At 43.7% G+C, this 19,144-nt stretch overlaps 1 protein-coding gene across 2 annotated transcripts in view; it reads left to right on the top strand.

Annotated features, from left to right (window-relative positions):
• The window catches only part of Tmem178a (transmembrane protein 178A), a 56,297-nt gene that overhangs the window by 17,133 nt on the left and 20,020 nt on the right, over nt 1-19,144 (top strand). Inside the window, exon 1 of one of the 2 annotated variants that reach the window (XM_021640003.2) lies at nt 16,650-16,685. The exons of the other annotated variant lie outside the window; for it this stretch is intronic. The gene's annotated coding sequence lies outside the window, so the exon portion shown is untranslated. Of the gene's footprint in view, nt 1-16,649; nt 16,686-19,144 lie in introns of those variants that run through there. 2 annotated transcript variants of the gene reach the window in all.

Below are 19,144 nucleotides of genomic sequence, written 5' to 3'. Positions count from 1 at the left end.
GCAGAAAGATGCACACGGTATATACTCACTCATATAGACATATAATATAGGATAAACCTACTAAAATCTGTACACCTAAAGAAACTAATCAAGAGGGAGGACTCTTGCTAAAACGCTCAATTCTCATTGGATGGTTTTCAAATCACAGAAACAAGATACTGCTATTATTTCACCAGGTTCGTTCTATGCATGGCCTCATACATTGAGCTTATTAGATGTTCCTTTTTCAATAAAATTATTGCAAGTCCAGTTATGTGCTTCCCATACCCGGAATGTGGAATGGCAGGAGGGAGTTTCTGGAGGCCTGGTGGCTGGTCCTTTACTGGTCCTCAACTGAACTGTCTGCTGCTCTTGGACTTGTTCCTAGGGAGGCTTCTAGGGGAAATCACGTGAGATGAGAAGCTTGACTTCTGCCTCTTCAAGAAATGAGGAGCTTTTCTTAGATTCTGAAGTGATTTTTCTTTCAGTAAATTTATTTTACAGGTTATTGAAATAACAGGAGTTAGGAGCATTGGGGCCCTGCTTCACCGTGTTCTTAACTGGCTGTGTGACCTTGGTCAAGTCTTTTCGCCACTGCAGAGCCTGATTGGCTTGTTTATAGACGGACAGCTTGGATGTCAGTAGAACCTGTTCGAGTCTCTTTCAGCATTTACTGCTGTGATGGTAGGATGCCTAGAGAAGAGCAGCTTAATTAACTTAGCAATGTGTTGGGCCATGAAAAGGTCAGTTTTCTCCAAAAGCAGGTGTTAGGACAAGCCAGTTTAAAAGCCTTTACCTCTTTTCAAATTGTTCACTTACACTGCTCTGCTCTGCTCTTTTGAATGTGACATGCTTTCTTTTCACTAATTTTCTTTTTTTGTTTCACAGTGGAATTAAAAAAGAAATCAGGATTTTCCTGTACTATTTTGGCATTTGCATTTTGTGGGCACAATGTTTGCTACTGGGCCGGAAGCATTCAATCATCTAATTTTCTTCCCCCTAGATGGTTTCATAGGGGATGGCATCAGTAAGATCCATCTGCTTACGAGATGAAATTTGAGTGTATATCTAATGGAGAATATACTTTAGAAGATTTCATAGTATATACAATTTAAATTTTGCCTTACCAGTTCATTTCAAATGTCTTTGAAGAACTTTTGAAAAGACTTTGATGAAAGAAAGAAATCCACTGTCTTTTATTACCATAGGGGAAATTCTAGCTGATTTCGTTGTGTGCTTCATGAGGATATTTCATTTGCATAATCTATGTGAAATCAAAGAGAAGCCCACAATTATGCCTCATTTCTGTCAAAAGTTAGTGGCATGCTTTCTGAATCTAATAGTTAATGTGTTAAATACCTGGAAGTTATATTTGATCAACTTTAATTCACATTATTTCAATTTCTCCCTTTCTCCTTTGAATGATATTTCTAGGTAGTTTGCCAAATATTGTAATCGGCATAATAGTTAATTTCATTTACATTTAAAGTCTTACTGAGAAAACTGGAGTGTGGTATCCCTTTCCTCAAACCCCACTTTCTTCCTTTGTGCAGATGGAAGGCAAACCCAGCACCAATACCTTCTTTGTAAACATAGGCAGTTGTTAAAATTGCTGATCTGCAATTCATCCTCCGATACTTGACAGGACTGTTTCATTTGTTTGTTCTTACATCCTTCCATACCAAGCAGACACAACATGGACAAACCAGTATCTTGAATTAGCTGCGTCAGGATCTGGCTGGTTGTCTTTGAGAGAGGCACTGTGAAGCTTCCAGCACACATACTGTGTAAGGTCCACTCCCAATAGCCATATTATGTGTGGTGAGTGTACTGTCTCACCTTTGTCCTGCTGTAAGCATTGTGGTCATTTGAAAATCTCTCTTAGAGGATTATTTAAGCCAAGACAGATAAATCTGTCTAAAACAAGTTAACCAAACTGCACCTAAAGGTGATGGGAAAGACAAGGTAGAGAGATCCATACAGAAGGATGAAGGCACGAGACACACATACTGGTTTTCACCTTGTTTCTTAATTTGTGAATAAGTTTCTTAGGATTTTTTTTTATTCTGTTGGGATATTGGTTTCTTTAAAGGCAAGAAGCTTATAAAATCCACTAAAGATGATGAAGTGCAGAACTGGAGTCTGTAATGATTGTGTGATGAAGAATGCATTGCTAGTGGGATACAGACAGCGACTTGATCCACACAGCACCTTCTTTTCACATAATCCAACGTAGCTTTTACAAGGAGAGGGGGGAGACACGTTCTCCGACTAATTGTCTGTGTTTGGGAGGAATAATGGTGGAACTGCTGGCAGTCACTGTTGGTGGACAGTGGAGAGCACTGTGAGGGAACCCTGGGAACTAGAAACTGGACCCTTGTCCTGGGACATTGACAGATCATTTAAAGAGATCTAGACCACAGACCTTCTCATTACAGTGAAGGCTCAAGTGTCATACTTTCCAAGCATTTTCAAACTCTTACATGCTATGATTTATTTATGGCATTAGGAAGTCAAGGGTGAGTTTCCCAAGTAGCTCAAATGTACCTTTATGTACATCGGAGTTTGCTCCATCTAACCGGAAGGATGTACTCAGCACATTGTGAATATTTCTTCCTTCTGAAACAGAAAGCACTAAGTCTAATTTTTGCATAATGACTCGGGATGATCATACGATGTGTAAGTGCCCCCAAAGAAACGTGGACCTGTGTAAGAATGATGTGCCTTAAGACTTAATGACACAGTCTATTTTAAAAAAATGATTGTGCAGCAGGATGTGGTGGCACACGCCTTTTATCCCAGCATTCAGGGAGGCAGAGGCAGGCAGATCTGTATGAGTTTGAGGCCAGTCTGGTCTACAAAGCAAGTCCAAAACAGTCAAGGCTAAGACAGAGAAATTCTCTCGAAAAACCAAAACAACAACAAACCAACCAAACCAAACCAAAACCAAAATTGTGTTGTTCTGATTATTTTTGTTTGCTGCTTTGATCAATAGAATCTCCTGATTTCTATCATCTGTTTCTGGCTCCCTCTCTTTATATTCCACTTGACTGCTTCTAATGGTCAAGAAATGGAGGCCACTGATGAAGTGAACTGGCATTATGCCTGAAGTTAAAGCATGTGGTCCCAGGTGAGATTTCAGGAGCTTCTGTGAGTGAAGACGTACAGAGTTCATTGCCACTGCCTTTGGCACTTTTCGGTGTCACAATAAGTATCACGTGCACTATCAAGGTGTATGCTACTTTCTGTTTAAGCTGGTGGGAGGTTTGTGGCTCTCCTTCTAAAGGATGTGAGGATGAGAACAAGCCAAGTGCAAGGGACTATGAGAGGACTCAGGATGACAAAGGTCAGACCCAGAGTCAGTCAGAGTGTCCAGATGATTGACAGGCCTGGCTAGATCTCATCTGTGATCCAACCCACGTAATCATCCTCTTTACAGCCTTGGCTTGCTCATCACTACATTGGTAAGGTAAAATGGAAAAGTGGAATTTGTAGCTGCAAAGGTTAAATTAGGAACCCAGAGGGGTAAGGCCCTTCCGGCTCCTTGTTTTGTTGATCTACTAAGTTTCTTGCAATAAATTAAGAAAGGTTAAATTGGCTATTCTCTTTTTGTGTATTTACAAACAAAAGCCACTTTATCAGCTTGCAAATTACAATATGTCCATTTCAGAATCAATTCGGCTGCTGACTAATTTACAGTTGTTTAATCTGCAGAGCTGGCAATTTTTGGAATCCTCCCACCTCCTCCATTTTCTCTCCCTCATGGTCTCATCTCCCCCGTCCAACGACAAAGCCAAGAGTGTTATTTTAGGAGATAGAAGCCACATTAAACATACCATTGGGTTTCTCTAAGCTTTTCTGAAAGTTTTAAAAGAAAAAAAAGTCAAAATAGGGTCAGTCTTCTTCAGAGTTCTTCTTCTATTTTCTGGGCACCCACATTTGAGTTAGCCTTTCAGTTAGCCGTGTTGCTTGCTGGGACCACACACTTTACCAGGAGAAAGCAGCTTATCAAGAGTTGAGCACTGGGGCCTGCAACTTCTAGTCCAGCCATTCTCAACCTGTGACCCTTTGAGGTTGAATGACCCTTTCTCAGGGGTAGCTTAAGATGATTGGAAATGTCAACTTTTACGTAATGATTCAAAGCAATAGCAAAATTGCAGTTACAGAGTGGCTGTGAAAATCATTTTATGGTTTGGGATCACCATAACATAAAGAACTGTGTTAAAGGTCACAGCATTAGAAAGCTTGAGAACCACTGATGTAGTCTTATCTGTGGCTGTGGCTTCATCTACTGCATGTTTTTTGTTCTGTTTTTGTTTGTTTTTTGTAGCTCACGAGGGAGATGGAGAAGTGTTTGGGAGAACTGTGAAGAGACTAATCATTTGAGAGCTAGAACCACCCATGCCGCCTGTGCTGGCCTCATAGCTACTCAGGCCAGAGCTGTGTATCTTCTCCATGCAGTCAGTGTGGATGGTAATGGACAGAGGGTACTGGCAGCTTTGAAAGCTGCCCTACTACACAACAGAAAAACACGCTACCTTTGCGCTGGAGAAATGGCTCAGTGCGTAAGGTGCTGGATGAGTAGGCAGCATGCATCTTTCATCCTAGCCCCAGCCAGGGAGGCAGAGACAGGAGGGTGCCAAGAGCTTCGTGATTTCCAGGCTAGGTCAGAAACCCCGTCTCAACAAAGTAGAGAGTTGTTAAGGAAAGTACTCAAGATGAACCTCTGACCTCCACGTGCACACACACACACACACACACACACACACGCAAAGAGATGGAAATCTAAATACCTTCTTAATGAAGTGGAGAACTGCAGAATCATAGTCCAGGTAGCAGCGTAACCCGCCCTGTTTATTCTACGGCTTGGGATTGACTTCTTCTGTATTGATTGCGACTGATAATCATGCAGTCTATTGGGCTGGTTCTAATTATTTTGGCTATCTTAATTATTGGATTGTGCATGATCTGTTTTGTTCAAATAATTTCTTAGCAAAAAAAAAAAAATTGAAGCAGCTGAAGAGCACAGGCATCTACCTAATTCCTGTCTGCCTTTGCCTCCAGCCTTTCGTGTCATGTTAAATGAATCATTTTGCTCCCCTGCTTTTCATTTTTTCCCTCTATGAGCAAAAAGGAGGATAGATGGTATTTATCTTGTAGCTTACCATTTAGGGTAATTAAATATCAGGTGCTATCGAAATGCGAACTGTTTCTATCAGTTTGATAGGCTCATCTGTGCTAACTTCATGTACTGTTTTATGATTTAAATTTATAAATATACACTCAGCTTAGAAATTGCAAAAAAAAAAACTATAAAGAAGGAAACAGAAATCATCTATAATCCCTAACCTAGTTACACAAATCTGTTAAAATATTTGTTTTCATCCAGTCCTCATGCACATATATAACACAAACACATATTTGAGATAATATGAAATATACCATTTCACAACTAGCAGTAAGTCACAAAGGTTGCACAATTTTTAATCATTCTTTTATGTCTGTGTAGTCTTTTAGTGTTAGTTCATCTTTCTGACTCCTTATCTCCACCTGGTATCCTTTCCACCAACTGATAGAACTGGCTGTCTTAAATAAATTTGATGTTATCACTCTGAATCTTGACTCCTCGGTAGCTACTGCTAACCCTGGATGAGGTCTGGCTGTGTTGGAAAGAAATCTTCAGTCTGGTTTCCGCTGACATTCTGTCCTAGTTTATTATTTCCCATCATTGTCCCTCTCCTCACACTCCAGCAGTTCTGAGCCTCGTTGTCAGTCCCTATAAACACTTGCTACCTCTGAACTTTGCTGTGGCTGTTCCTCTGTCTGGAATGCTCCTTCTTTCTGCCATCTGTCTGACTCCTGAGGGCATCAAGCTGCCCCGCCCCCACCCCCAGCACCACCACAGGGAAACCTCTCCTGGCAGTTCTCTGGTGAGCTGTTTGTATCTCTATCACTTAAGTCACTGCTGACCTTCCCCAATCCATTCTCCATGCTAGGCTAGAGTGAAATGGCTTTGGCTTGTTTGCTAAAAATATCAATTATGATCAGGTCTTCCAGTTCGCAGCCTGAGGCCACAAAATCTCAACCGGGACTTCAGACCCTCCCCAGTTTAGTCCTACTCCCACCTTCCCCAGCACCCCTCTTGCTCCCTCATGCCAAGCCCGCAGGCCCTCCTGCTCCAGGCCTGAGCCGCTCTCTCACTTGAGCAAGTGCTCCCTTACTGTTCAGTGTTAATTCTACCATCCTGGGAGCCCCAGCCTTCCGGGACTGCCTTTCCATTTCCCTCCTGACTCAGGTACCCTGTTCTCTGACCCCAGAGCTCTGCATACTTCTCCATCACTCTAGAGCAGTGGCTCTCAACCTTCCTAATGCTGTGACCCTGTAACACACTTCCTTATGTTGTGGTGACCCCGACCATAAAATAAATTTTGGTGCTACTTCATAACTATGATTTTGCTACTGTTATGAATTGTAATATAAATATCTGATATGTGAGTTAACTGATATGCTCCCCCTGTGAAAAGGTTGAGAACCACTGTGCTAGAGCTATCCTTTTACATCTTCTCATGCTATTATTTCAAGAATGCCAATACCCTTCATTGGAAGGTACTCTAACTCTTCAAGACAGAGCTTATGTTTACATTCAGTTTATATGGGACTGTGGGTGCCAGGAAGCTGAAATCATAGGGTCCATAGCTCAGGTTAGACAAGTGCTTCGCCAAGACTGTAGGAGACTCGTTAATTAGATTAGACCAGATGGATAAGGACAAGAAGCTTCAATTAAAAATGAACACGAATATGAAGTGCCTAAAGTGTCAGAGACCTTTGAATGATCAGCCCTTTTGTAATTAACATTCAGTAATTATTTTTCGAGAAGTTCTAAAGCGAGCATTTAATGGGGCCACAGTATCCTGGACACCCATGATTGGGAAGCTATTCAGAATGGAGCATACAGTCCAGGCTCTGCCTTGAGAAACGACAGACTTCCTGATACCTACTTTGAGCGAGTCAGTTTGTCTGCAGCAAACACTGGCAGCTGAGCAGTTCATTGTTGGTTTTGCTCCACTCCTCCTCCCCCCTTTTTTTTGAGTTGCAATCTCTTATGGCTCAGGTTGGCCTTGAACTTCTGATCCTCCTACCTTCACCTCCCAAGTGCTAGGATTACAGGTGTGTACTACCACACCCTGTAATTTTTTTTTTTTTTAGAATACTGTTTATGCAGTGCTGGGGTATTGAACCTTGGCCATTCTCATGCTAGACAAACCTCTACCCACTTGAGCTACATCCCAGCCCAGTTGTGGGTCTTAAAGCAGCCAACTACCAAGTGATGCAGCCTGAAGCTTGGGGCACCCACAGAAGCTGCTTTTACCTCTTCACACTTGGCGATGGTTGTGGCAATGGCATCTTGGCAACGGTTGTGCTCTCAGAGATCTAGTGCGTCAGTTACGGCTCTGTCTACATCTCGGTGGGGTGCAGGGACATGCAGCGAGAGTGCCTCAGAGCACTGTGCTGAACCTCCACAGGAAGTCACCTGACTCTCAGACTGGGAAACTCAGGTACTCCTGAGCCCTGGGGGAGAAACAGGCTAGTGCTTCCCTCCCAGCACTGGGCTCTTGAGCTACTCTGTTAAGGAGGGACGAGGCCTGTGGGATGCCCCAGAACATTGGGTATCTAGCCTCTGGCTTTGAAAAAACAAACAGATTCAAATCAGAAATCATCTGGTAACAAAATAATCCATAAAGGATGTTGCCAGAGAGATTTGAAGGGAAAGAAAAGTCCTTAGAATTTTCTTAAATTAGGTTTTTTTTTTTAATTACCTACTTATCCTTCAGAAACTCGGAGTGCTCCCATCCCTTATCAACATATTCCTTGTCAATTATGCACAGGCTCAGGCTTATGGTGCCGAGGGTGATGCTTAAGTACCAGGCAGCTGGAAATGTTTCCCCCTGGGTCGAGGGGAGTGAGAGGAATGCTGATGTGTAGAGCAGACTGGCTGCTGAGGGGAACCAACCGAGCAAGGCGCCTGGGGGCAGGGAGCCAAGCTCATGCTAGGCTGGTACCTTGGCTGGGGTTGGGGCTGGGGCTGGGGGTGGGGGTGTGGTAGAAGGAGCAGAGCTGTTGATGACAGGGAAGATGGGGGCTGGGTGCTAACCTTCTGACTTTTTTTTTTTAATCGCGGTGAACTGTGCTTACTGGCTGGTTCTTAACATCCTCTCCTTCAGACAGCTAATGTAAAGATGCTAAGCAAAACTGCTTATTGGTACATTTTTCCCCCCTTGCTTGATTGGCCGCATCATGCTGCTTGATGGAAGATTAATGCTGGAAACATTGTGTGGGCATGCTCGCTCTGATGAGATGTAGGGGGGAAGGCAGTGGTGTCTGTGTGTGTGTGTGTGTGTGTGTGTGTGTGTGTGTGTGTTTGACAATGTGTATGGTGAGGTTCCCGTCTGAACTATTTTCAAGATATCATATCCTGTGTCCTCTCTTTGTCCTTGATTAGGTGATGTATATGTCTTTGTTAGGACTAGATGTGATAAGGACAGGTGGTAAACAAAGAGAATTACAGTTCCCTTTCATGTTGGCATTGGAATTGAATCAAAAGCCCGTTTAGGCTCAAGCGCTTGGCTATTTGGATTGTCTGAGCTGGATAGGCAGGGGACTGTAGAATGGGAGAGATGGGATTTCCGTTTGCTGGTGTACAGCTGTGGGGTAGGTTTCTTGCCCCCATGCAAACAAGAGATTCCCATATGGAAATGTCAGCTTGGTCAAACTGTGAGGTTTTTCAATGTCACTGTCACACTGGGACTAAAATACCACCATCTTCCTCCAGCCCCTCTCCTCTCCAGTCCTAGCTATGATGTGAGCTTGTGTGTCTGGCTCTCTGGAGTTACCTCGCTCCTGGTCCTTTCCACCCACTTCCCACATGTCTTCCCTTCCTGGTCATCTGCGTTCTCTTGTTCTCATTTATCTCAGACCCCCTCCGGTGCGCAGGTCCTTGAAAACCTGCTCTGTCATCAGGGAAGGATGTCTTTGCACAGTGGCTTCAATGAACTCTTTCCCTTCCCGCTTCAGGATGGGAAAGGAGGGTCTCAGCGCAGCAGCATGCGAGCAAAATGGGACAGGAGTGTAGACAGATACAAAAGAAGAAAGGCTGAATGCCAGTGTGGGCCTGCCAGCTCTGCCCTGGACCATTTAGAAGAATTAGCTGGGCATGATGCGATGCAGTCATGGTGATTCTCTGTGGACAGGTCTGCTCAGATAGCTTAGAGGCCGATGAAAGGCACCGCTTGTTATCCTGAGTCTTTGCTTGATCTTAAACAAAAGGCTAAGGGGCAACCTTAGTGAACCAATAGGCAGGTTGTTTACCTTCTGCAAGCCTCAGTGTCCTCCTTAAAACAGAGATAGTAATAACAGAGCCAGGCACCAAGTAAAACTCTGTGCATGGAGTTTGCCATATAGGAAGCCCCCTGGAAACTCTAACCATCACTATTGGGTGGTGTAGCCCTAAACTGCCCTCCTTAGTGCCCCAGGCTTTATCCTTTCATTTGTTAGAGGAGAGTGTCTGCCATATGTAAGAAATTGGAGAGAAAGCTCTGAGCAGAGCCCAATAATGAGTGAAAGCATGCTGCAACCACCATTCTGACAGTAAGTGTGCTTACCTGGCTGCAGGTTACAGACGTGTGCAGAGCTGTTTGGAAGAAACACACCGCTTAGGAAATAGTGACAAGGGTAGCCAAAGCCAGAATCACCCCATCCCCCATTGTCACCTCCTATTCCTGCCACTAATGGCTTCAGGGTTTGACTTCTTACCCACCAGGCTTTTGCCATTGGAACATAAGGAATTCAGCTTCACCTTGTGCTGAAGGAATATTATTATCCCGTTGCTTCTCTTCCTCTGGTGTCTATGAGGCATTCTGTCTACAAGAGACTGTTCTGAAGAGGTAAAAAGAAATTCAGATGTCACTTTTACTTGACTGTTGCCTAGAAAAAGTTGAAAATATTGTTTACAATTAATTTATATGTAGTTTTCAAAAATTGATTTCAACAATCCATAAAAACCCAAGAGTATACTTCTGTCGATTATAAAACCAGCTATACAATAAACTCTCCTTTTAAAAATAGTTTGATGGACTCCTAATACATATTTATAGGGCACGGCATGACATTTCAGCACAGGCATACAAGATGTAGTGATCAATTCCGGGCAATCACTCCTTTGTGTTAGGGACATTCACCATCCTCTCCAGTAGCTACTTTAAAATAATTAATTGTCGTTAACCGTGGTTATCCTACCACTCTCTAGAATACTTAAAGGGATTCCTTCTAGGCCCGCTGTTGACTGTCCTTGTTCTACCTTATTCTCCTGCACAGCCTTTGATAACCGTGCGTGTGTGTGAGTGTGTGTGTGCCTGTGTGCACACAGGCAGGCAAGTGCAAGGACATGCACTTGTGGAGAGGGGAATTCAGTGTCAGGGGTCTTGTTCTCCACGTTGTTCTTTGAGATGGTGTCTCTGACTGCGCCGTGAGCATACTGATTGGCTAGACTGGCTCAGTAGACAGTGGGAACCTCATATATCTGTTTCCCAGCCTTGGGATGAGAGGTGTGCACTGCTAAGCCTATTTTCGTGTTAGCTACTTTGTTTGGTTGGTTCTGGGGATCGAACCCAGGTCCTCATACTTTCGTGGGCAGTACTTTACCTGCTGCACTATCTCCTCTCCCTGTTTGGTAGCCTTTCTTTAGATCTTGAAGGCCAGGTTTAAGTGTGCTTCTAGTTTCCATGTATCTTGATATGAGTCTGTGTCACAAGCATCATTAATCTAGTAGTCCATCTGGTGGTGAAAGGGGCAAAAGAACAGTGCTCACCACGGCAAATATTCATGAATTATTTTAAAAATGTGAGTGGAGTCATTGCCCTTGACTCCATTTTCATAGACTAGCCACACTGCTGTTTCCTAATCTCTAACTAGTCAACTCGGCTTGATCCAGGGCTTATTTCATAGCAGAAGCAGACTTGAAAAAAATAGAGCTCAATTAGAAAGATGCTATCTAGACACATGGAAAAGGGCGGCAGCACGCTGCTTCAGGACACTTGGCAAACTGCCAACCTGGTCTGAAACAAGTAGCCCCTTTCTACTAAATTGTTTGTGTTTGCACACATGGACAATTATTAAAGCCAGGAGGTTTATAGATTACCACGAGGTAGGATTACTCCTCCTCTCTCTTCCCTTTTCCTAGTTCTAGCTTCGTTTTTATGTCACTAATATTTTGTCTTTGTGGTACCATTATTTAGAGTCAGGAAGTAAAGGGCATTTGCAAAATAAATACTTGTTGAGTCAATGAATAAATGAAGGAGTGAAGAACAAGTGATGCAGTGATTGACATTTTGAGTACCAATGGTGATGACTGACAGGAGGACAGAAAGTAGCATGGTGACTCTTCACAGGGATAGGAGAGGGGCACGTAGGAAGGTTTTGTTTAAAAAGTAGAATTTCAGTTTGCAAGCTGAGAAGTCTGGGGGTGATGGGGGTGATGGCTTCGGAGCAGTGTTAATGCCTACAGCACCAGTGAGTGATATACATCCAAAAGTCATCAAGGCGGAGAGACAGCAACACGAGGGTGGAGTAAGAGATTTCCATCATTCATGGTAAGTCATGGCCAGAAATATCTTTGTTGTAAACCAGAAGATCAGCATTTTGATTGGAGATAAAAAAAAAAAGGCATTTCTCTGGGGGAAATAAATTGGAGTTCATTAGCCAAGGCCTGATTTTGTGGAATTAAAAAAAAAAAAGAAAAGAAAAAGTCCAACAATTCCAGGACTTTCCATTGAAAACAAAAATGAGTAGAAGGAGCAGAGGATCCCACTGAAGGTTTGAAGGATTTCAGAGTCCGCCGGTGGTGAAGGCCATTGTCTAAAGCTGATCCATAAGGCTGGAAGAGGGGACAGCTCTAGAAACACATGAGGAAAATTAAATGTAATGCTGTAAAAGGAACAAAATAAATATTCAGGGCTAGGCCCAGTTGGATGGAGATTGATAAATTACCTGACAAAGAATCTACATAAACATTGTAACAAAGCACAATGAAACAAAGAAAGCATTGCTGAACAGAAGGACAAGTTTAACCAAGACACAATCCACAAAAAGAAGCAGATTCTGGAGCAGAACAAGATAACAACAGCGCAACGGACAGCCCTCAGGGCAGTCAGGGCATCCCCAGGAATAGGGTAAGTTCATAAGCATGTCGTTTGACGTTACAGTCATGGGAACATTATGAAAAAGGAAAGGGAGGAAGTAAAGGACACCACTGCGACATGCGGAGTTCCATTGAACGGCAATATTTGCACCATGAAAAAATCACAGAAAAGCAAACAGACGGAGAAAAGAAGAGACGCCTGATTTAAAGAACTACTGATCAGCGTAGACAGAGCGGGCTCTACAGTTAAGAACATTGGCTGCTCATCCTGAGGGCCCGGGTTCGGTTCTCAGCACCCATATGGTGGCGGCTCACAACTATCTGTAACTCTAGGTCCAAAGGATCTGATGACCTCTTCCGGTCCCCCTGCAGGCCCCAGGCACACAAGTGGTGCACAGGCATACACGCAGGCACACACATAAGATAGTAATAATAAAATGTTTAAAAAGAATTAATGACAGGAAACTCCCCAAATTCGGGACTAGAGAGAGTGCTCAGTGGTTACAAGCACATGCTATGCTTACAGAGGCCCAAGTTTGGTCCCCAGCATCCAAGTCAGGTGACTTAAAGCTTCCAGTTACTCCAGCTCCAGGGAGATCTGCTAACTTCTGAGGGCACCTGCACCTCACACTCAAGTGCGCATGCTATCAGATAAAACAATCTTTAATGAAAAAAAATCACAAGAAATAAGAAGGTCACTGTCTGATAATCGAAGGGTCATTTCATCAAGAGGATCTAACAATTAAAAATACTATAGTGCAAAAAAAAATACCATATCACATGCACATGAGTGCGCACGCGCACGTGCGTGCGTTGGCGTGTCTGACTATATGAAGCAAATATCAATAGCACTGAAGGAAGAAATGGGGAGCCATTCAGTAACAGGCTACTTGCATACACCACTTTAACAGGGAGCAGATCACCCGGACAGAAAATCAATGAAGAAGCAGCAGATTTGAGCAGCACTGTAGCCCAAATGGACTTAACAGACAGCTCTGGAACGTCGGAGCCAATGGGTAGCAGAACAGGGATTCCTCCCCAGGCCCCGGGAGACATGCTCCAGGACAGATGCCATGATCAGATACAAAACAAAGCTTAAGGAAAGGTGGGGATGCTATCATCATTTGTAACCACAATAATAGGAAATGAGGAATCAATAGTAGGGGCAAAAAGGGAAAACCTGCCCCCAAAGTGTTTTAGGGTACAAAAATTGATGCGTAAACACCAAATTACATTTCTTTACACTAAAACTCAACCATCCCTGACAGAAAAAAAAGGAAATGAACCCACTTGTAATTGCATCAGAAAGGATAAAACAAGAAATTAAAACCAAAGAGCTAACACACCAGTACACTAAAAAATTGTAAAACATCACAAAATTGAAAGCCACAAGTGAAATGGAAGTATATCCCGCAGTCATGGATTACAAGATTAATTTTGCCAAATTCTCCCAAAAATGACCTTTAGACTTGTAGTTCCTGCCAATGTTCCGGTGTTTCCTACGGAAGCAGAAAGAAGCTCTGACTTTAACTTGGAACCACAAAAGACTCTGATGAGCAGAGATGGAGTGCATCACACAGGCTCCTAGGTCCGTGGGGCAGAATAAAGAGCCCACATATCAAAAACATACACAGAATGCATAACCACCTTTCACAAGGCTTCCAAGAATGAGAATGGACAAAAAGATGTCTTTTTTGATAAATAATGCAGAACAACTGGATATCTAAATATGAGAGAATAAAATAGAAAAAAATACCCTTGTTCTATTAAGAATTAACTCAAAATAAGTTAAATAAGGAGTTAGGACCTCAACACTGTGGGGCTTGACAGTTGGCTTAGTGGTTAAGAGCACTTGCTGCCTTTTTAGAAGACCTGGGGTGGGTTCCAGCACCCGCCGGCTAACTAACAACCTTCTCTAGCTCCAGTTCAAGGAGATCTGTCGTCTTCTTCAGGCCTCCATGGCCAGTGCGTATACCTGGGCACATACATACGTGCAGACAGTCATACAGTTAAACAAAACAGGCTAAGAAAAGATCCCAAACTGCAACATGCTGGAAGGAAATGAATGCTTCTTGATGAACGTTTCTTGATCTTAGTCTATACAATGATCTCTCATGTATAAAGCCAAAATCACAGGCAGTGTGGGCAAAAGTAAAAGGAGCAGGGCTAAAGAAACTAAACACCTCCTATCAGCAAAAGAAAACAGTGCAGGGCAACCTAGGAAAGGGGGAAAACGCTTTTAAAACACATGCCTGAAGATGTTTTGCACGTGTAAGGAATCATAAAATTCAATAGCAGGCAAATGAGGATATATAAATGGCAAGTGTGTGTATGAAACTGTGATTGACCTGGTAAATCAGCCATTGGGAAAGTGGAGTCAAAACCAAGAGATAGCAGCATGTCATGTCATGCCTGTTGAGGTGGCATTTAAAAATAAGAGACATATGTTAGGAACGTAGGTACACACATGACGAGAAAGCAAGTTGATATGGCCACAAAGGGAAACAACAGAGCCTCCTCAAAAAATCAAAGCTAGCCAGCTTTGTTTTTATCTAAAAGAACTTGAGATTTCCAAGTGATTATTGCTTGCTTGTATTTTTTGCGGCACTGCTCAGGATAGCTGAGATAGAGACAGTGTGAACATTCACCAATGAATGGGTGAATGTGGAATGTATTTTTACTTAGCTCCAAAAAGAGAAGAAAATCCTGCCATCTTTAAAAACGCGATGGACCTGCGAGACATGCTGAGTGAAATAAGCCAGACAGGACAAATGGGGTAGTGCATGATCTCACTTCTGTGTGGAACCCCGAATAATCAAACTCATAGAAACAGCAAGTAGAACTGGAGGCAAAATGAGGCAGATGTGTGCGAGGGTCGTAGCGTGATGGTGTAAATGGAACAGATGACATGGTCAGGCACAAAACGAATCTTAACAAAATTGAACATCAGGGATACAGGCAACATGGGCAGAAGTGAGAGCGTGGGCTAAGCAACCTAAACACCTTCTATCGACCAAGGAAAACAGTCGGCGTAGGCCAGCCTGCAGAAAGGGAGAAAACTGGGAATGAAACTTTATTGTCTTCTGGAACTACAATGACACGAAACTAGAAATCAATAGCAGGAGGAAAATAGAAAAACTTGACAAAAAAAGTTTCAGGCTAGAAAAGCCACATGGAATGTGGATTTCTCTATACCAACAAGACTAGACCAGGAAGCAACCCCAGTTACAGTTGCACCGAAAAAAGAATAAGATTCTTACCACGTGCAATGAATAGGTTTCTGTGGAGATGTGTGCAGCTGGGAGACAGTACTGCATTTGTCTGCTTGTGAAGAGGTGGATCCCGAATGTTTTCAAAACACACACACTCACACACACACTCACACACACACTCACACACACACTCACACACACACACACACACTCACACACACACACACACTCACACACACACACACACACACTCACACACACACACACACACTCACACACACACACACACACACACTCACACACACACACACACACACTCACACACACACACACACACTCACACACACACACACACACTCACACACACACACACACTCACACACACACTCACACACACACACACACACACACACACACACACTCACATGCACGCACACTTACTCCAGTAACTGAGGTTTACGGGTATGTTAAATGGCTTGGTTGCAGTTATTCACAATTTTATATGCATTTCAATACTTCAGGTTATGCCTCTTAAATATATTCAATGAAACAATGAAGATATTAAATGTTATGTTGCAGCATTTTACCAAAATAACCATGGCTTTGGGGGAAGATCAGTGATTGCTCCTTGACCACTTATTTTCTCTTAAGCACTGGGGTGAGAATGAATTTTTTAAAAAAATACTGCCATCCCTGGCTCATACCTTGCTGGTCCTTCTAAAGAGAATCCACGGACAGGGCCCTTTACTAAACACGGGCCAATGTTGGCTCTTTCAGTCCTAATGACAGTTCTGGGAATGTTTCACATCCCACCTGTTTCAGAAATGAGGAAATACACGTGTGAGTGCTTGGATTTTTTTGCTGTAAAGTCACAGGTGGTTCAAAGCTAATGTCTGGTTCACACACATGCCACAGCTCACATACCCAGAGAGTGAACCCACTCCCCAGCTCTTTCCAGTATGTTTGAGCGTAAAGTTGCAACCTTGCAGTTAAAAAAAAAAATCGCTGATATTCACAATACCTGAAAGAGCCGTGCTGGAGAAGGACGAAAGTTTAGATCTGCTCAAACCAGGGTGCCTTCCTCCACCCAGGACAGTGTTTCCTTCCTAATGCTGTGACCCTCATGCTGTGGTGACCCCCAACCCTAAATTTATCTTTGTGGCTACTTCCTAACTGTAATGTTGTTACTGTTAGGAACCGTGATGTAAACATCTGAAATGCAGGTTAGCTGATGTGCAGTTCACGGAGGGGTCACGACCCACAGGTTGAGAACCACCGCCCCGGGGAGTCTGCGTGTTCAGGTGGGTTCCCGCAACACCCCAGGAGCCAGACAAACTATTCGGACAGCCTCTGTTCTGATTTCATTGCCCTCTTTGAGGTCCATGTTGTGACTATCACGGGAGTGACCAGTGGTGACTGCTGGCCTGTCCTCAGCACAGATGGTGTTCCCCGGGGAGAGGGAAATGCCACAGTGTGTTTGGATGAGCACCTCCTGAGGCACCGAGGCTCCTCGGAAGAAGACAGAGGGTGGCCTGTGGCTCTGGTCCGCTCTGCCCTCTCTTTAATAATGTCCCCCGCACGCCTGGCTTTCTCTGAGCCGGGGAAGAGGGAGAGGGCTGGCTGATTGGGGCTCTTCTTTCTCCTGCTGGAGGAGGAGGAGAAGCTGGGGTTGAAGGTGGGGCTGAGATCTTTTATAAGCTGCCCAGAATCATATCCTTTCGCCTCAAACCGTAAACGCCGAGCAAGCCTCTTGCTCTGGGCTGTGATGGTTCTGAGAAACAGGAGATTCCAGGCATTTTGTGGTTGCTGGTGGGTTTTATTGCTATTGTTTGTTTTAGACAGGGTCACTATGCAGCCCTGGCTGGTCTAGAAGCTGCTTTGTATACCAGACTGGCCTCGAACTCAGACACCAGAATTTAAGGCCTAGGCCACCACACCCAGATCTATTCTGTTACTTTTATTGTTGACACAGTGTCTCAGCAACACCAGAGGAGCTCCAGAGCCAAGCTCAGCACTCTGCTGGCCGCCAGCCACCCCAGCCTAAAGGACACCCCCCACTTTTGCACAAGATTATTCTTATTTGGGCACTTGCCATGCTGAATTGATTTCTAAGCTACCTGCCATTCTGCGTCTCTCTCTCTAGCTGCAAAGATGACTGTCAGCCACACATGATGCCGAGCACCTGAAACTAAGTAAGATATGCGTGAGAACAAAAAGTAGAGGGTCTGACCAAAAAATGATGTCAAGGTAGCATTAATACCCTTCAAAAAAAAAGTTTCAAAAGTATTTTTTGAATATTTTTAAAATATTAAATGTGGCTGGGAATACACTTCAGTTGGTAGATGTCTACCTAACATTCACAGAACTCTGGGCTTGATCCCCAGCACCACACAAAACTAGGTGTGGCCTTGCATGCCTGCCATTCCAGCACTTGAAAGGTGAAAACAGGAGGGTCAGGAGTTGAAGATCACCCTCAGCTACATAAAAAGCTCCGTCCAAGCTTGGGCTATATGAGACCCTGTATTATAAAAGGGAGTGGGGTGAGGGTGAGGGGAGATGGCTCAGAGGTTAAGAGCACTGGCTGTTCTTCCAAAGGTCCTGAGTTCAGTTCCCAGCAACCACATGGTGGCTCACAACCATCTATAATGAGATCTGGTGCCTTCTTCTGGTATGCAGGCAGAAAACTGTATAAATAATAAATAAATAAATCTTAAAAAAAAGAAAAAAGGCAAAAGTGGGGCTGGAGAGATGGCTCAGCAGTTAAGAACAATGACTAATTTTCTGGAGGAGCTGGGTTCAGTTCCCAGCCCGGACATGGCAGCTCACAACTGTCTGTAACTCCAGTTCCAGGGGATCTGATGCCCTCACACAGACATATATGCAGGCAAAACACCTGTGCACATAAAATAAAAATAAATAAAATTTAAACAAAAAAGCAAAATCATATATTTGTATGCATATATATGTATATATATATGTAAATTAACTTCCTCAGCTTACTTTTTAGTATGACTGTTAGAAAATCTGAAATTGTCTAGCACTTAGATTCTCTTTCCCTTGGGGAATGCTACTCATATTTAGCACTTCTGCTGCCCTTCTTTCATTGAGCAGACTAGATGGGTTTGCCCTCCAGACCGTACTGTCGGCTGGCTGAGGCCCTCAAAGTCAGTCTCAAAGCCACCAAGCTTACTGCGCCCGGTTTATTTATTCACGTCAGCGCTCCATAAAGGGAGCGACAAGGGAGACGTTTCTTTCATCTGCTTAACACCTGCTTCACTCGGAGACGAAATCTCTCTGACAAGAACACAGCTGCTGCCCTGGCCTGTGACCCTGGGGTTGGTCTCCCCTTTTAAAATGGGGTGTGTGCTGGCAGAGCTTTCATGAAAAAAGAGTTCTTTACTTTCTGCTCACAGACCACTTACGGAATTCCAAGTGGCCCTTCACTGTTCTAGGGAGAGTGTATACTGTCATGACCTGTCAGCTGGAGTCTGAACTATTGGCGTTATTGCTGTGGTCATACCTTTCTCAGACTTCTCTGGGAGATGTCACATTCTGACAAAGAAGCCATAGCCCCTGCTCATGAAGAACTTAAGTGAAGGGGACTCTCTGACCTATCAGGAAAGGACAAAGACAGTACTCAAGAGCCAAGGCGTGGAGGTGGAGACGACAGAGCTGTGTTGCTTCAGCCTTTCCCAGACAGGGGCCTGGAGGACTGAGCAGGTTTGGGAAGAATTTAAGGTGAGCATTGTAGGAATAGGAG

Source organism: Meriones unguiculatus, chromosome 1 (assembly GCF_030254825.1).
Source record: "Meriones unguiculatus strain TT.TT164.6M chromosome 1, Bangor_MerUng_6.1, whole genome shotgun sequence".
Taxonomy (NCBI): domain Eukaryota; kingdom Metazoa; phylum Chordata; class Mammalia; order Rodentia; family Muridae; genus Meriones; species Meriones unguiculatus.
This window is presented reverse-complemented; position numbering and strand designations above follow the sequence as displayed.